The sequence below is a fragment of the Paroedura picta genome, chromosome 3 (assembly GCF_049243985.1).
Source record: "Paroedura picta isolate Pp20150507F chromosome 3, Ppicta_v3.0, whole genome shotgun sequence".
Lineage (NCBI taxonomy): Eukaryota > Metazoa > Chordata > Lepidosauria > Squamata > Gekkonidae > Paroedura > Paroedura picta.
Window position 1 is genome coordinate 141757633 of NC_135371.1, and position 3115 is coordinate 141760747.

A 3115-nucleotide genomic window follows, 5' to 3' on the forward strand; every position below is an offset into this window, starting at 1 on the left:
GCCTGGGGAAGACAGGTTCCTCAGCAGGGTACAATGCCATAGCACCCATCCTCAGAAACATCAATTTTCTCCAGGGGATTTGATCTCTGCAGTCTGCAGATGAATTGTAATTTCAAGGGATCTCCAGCTCTTACCTGGAGGCTAGACAAAACAAAGAAATATCAATTTGACCGCTATGGCAAAGGTTTATTCAGTTTTAAACACGCCAGAACGAGATCTGGTATACCTTGTTTTCGGATATGACAGTCTTTTTTGATGGGATTATGACTGTGTAATCCTTACACTTCTATTGGTAAAATAACAATGTCACTTATGATTATCACTTTGCCTCAAAGGTCTTATTATTATTTGCATTGGAGAGGAATCGTGGTCATAGCTTCCTGGAGGCTGGCATCCCTAGTTGTAATCCAGGGAGAAGTAAAGGCTATACCAGGGGCCATTCCGCACCAGGATCTATATTGCAAATTGGTTGCGGAACAAAAAAACGCCATTTTAAATAGTGGAATTCATCGTTATGCATACCTGCCTTTGTAGTGGAATCCAGTTGTGTTTCTATCATTTCCCACAGGTTTCCGGTCTCAGCAAAAATCGCTAGCCAGGAAGCGATATTGCTGAGCTTTGTCCCGCCCCTGGCTGTCAATCAAATGAGCAGCCAATGGGCAGCCATTATCATGCTCCCAAAAAGCCCCTTTCCCTTTAAGGCAGGTTTTTAAAAAAAACACACACACACGTTGCAACAAATATGCGTTGATTCGTTGCAATGGAGAGACGAATCTAGCTAGCAGGTGGTGTTTGAGCTGCCGTTCATCGTTGCCACGCTCCCTCCGAGTGAAAAAAAAAAACCCTCCCCCGCACGGGCGCGATTTTCAGCCGAAAATAAACCAGCAAATGGGGCTGTGTGGTGCTTGGTGCTTGGTGACTTAAAACAGCTCTGGGGAGGGACTGCAGCCGGGGAAGCCTTGCTGGGTAAACGAAGGCTCGCCGGTGCGTTGATCTCCGCTCTCTCCGAGAAAAAAAAAATGGCGATCGCTTCGCCGGAAGATCAGAGGAGAGAGCCAGGGGGAGGGACTTTGCAGAAACCGCAACAATGGTAACGCACAGAACTTTCCCGCTAGTGTTGCAGATTGGTTGCAAGAGTGTAGCGCTTTCCGGAGTGTGAATCCACTTTTTGGGATTTCCCTGAAAACGCTACAACGAAGCGCTTTTTGCGGATCGGTTTCAGGAGTGTGGCAGATTGTCAACGAAGTTGTGCATAACTGCAAATTAGTAGGGATTTCAATTTGCAACCATTGTGCTATTTTGAACTAGTGCGGAATGTCCGCTGATATTTTGCTCAGTGGGCCTTTGATTCCATCCAGAGAGCTGTGGTCTTTTAGCGGATAGATAAAAACAGATCATGGAGAATCTAAAATATAGAGCACATTCAAATAGAACTGTCTACAGCGGACTCAGCAAATAGTTTGTCTAGCATCACAAGAAAGGGAATGCTTTGTCTATAGTGCAGCCACTTAACAATTTTCACTGACGGAATCTTAGAACTGGAAATGAAGGAGATGGAGAATGCAGTTAGTAATTGAAACTGTATGAGGAGCTCAGAAAGGCACTTTGCTCATTAGCAAGGGCCTGAAAGTTAAGCTTATGTTTACAAGGAGTGCCTCAAGGCAAGGTAAAGCTAATCTCCTTGAGGCTTGGCAAACACCTGTCTGGGATGGGTTGAGGGTTATTGCATCCGGCTTGAAGGTAGGGAAGACACCCACCACTACAATGGTTTCCATACTTTTTAAAAATATTATTATTACAGAAAGTGTTCCATTTTTGCAATTAGGTGAGAATCATAGAATCATAGAATCATAGAATTGGAAGGGACCTCATGGGTCATCTAGTCCAGCCGCCTGCACTATGCAGGACACTCACATCCCAATCACTCATCTACTGTAACCTGCCACCCCTTTGCCTTCACAGAATCAGCCTCTCCGTCAGATGGCTATCCAGCCTCTGTTTAAAAATTTCCAAAGATGGAGAACTCACCACCTCCCGAGGAAGCCTGTTCCACTGAGAAACTGCTCTAACTGTCAGGAACTTCTTCCGGATGTTTAGACAGAATTTCTTTTGAATTAATTGCATCCCATTCGTTCTGGTCTGTCCCTCTGGGGCAAGAGAGAACAATTCTGCTCCATCCTCCATATGGCACCCTTTTAAATACTTGAAGAGTATTTTGAGCTATTTTGATTCTCTAAAAGTTCCCTTGGCCTCTTGCGTTCAAGCATACAATTTACAAAGCTAGAAGGGGGGCTTTGTTCCTCATTGGCAATGGCATTTTTGTGTGTGATGTTAGAGAACTTCCTCCATTTTTAGCACCATTGAAGGCATGAGCTGCATGTGGCCCTCCAGAAGAAAACACAAACGAGAGCACAGGCCTGGAAATGTCAGGAGACTTTAAAGTAAGGAGGCCCCAATTGGACCATATCCTTCTTCCACTGAGAGTCTGGAGTGTCTTTCTACTAGTGTTTGTCATGGCAGATCCCATGCCTTTGGTCCAGGGAGGACACTAGGGAAAACAGAGCTTGAAACCAGGAACCTTCAAATAATTTGCTCTTGGGATCTCTGCTACTTTTGCTCCGTCTAATAGGTACAGGATCCTGGAGGTATGGCACTGAAGTAGTTAATGTTCCTTCAGCAAGTGTTTAGAAGAGGGAAATGTGTTTTACATATATTTAGGCAGATTACAAGAGCAGCAGGATACAATTAATGGCTGTGACCAGAAGATTGCTACAATATGGAACTAACTTTGCCCTTGTTTATCCCTGCACTTTGGTTAAACTGTGATTTAGCAAATACTTCCCTGTTGATAATAAAGGCATAGCTGTTCAGACATGATTCCTTCACACTAGTCCTGAACTATGCAAAAATGATACACAGAAATACCACCAATTCTAGACAGGTATAAATTAACAGGGAGGTATTTATATAAAGTTAATAGGGAAAATTTATCCTGGAATTTTTAGGATTTAAAAAAAAATTATTTTGGGTGGTGGGGTATGTGGCATGACCATCACAAAAATGGAATGGTGGTCTGGAAGGAATTTTAGGAGTCATTTAATCTGTTCTGCCCACA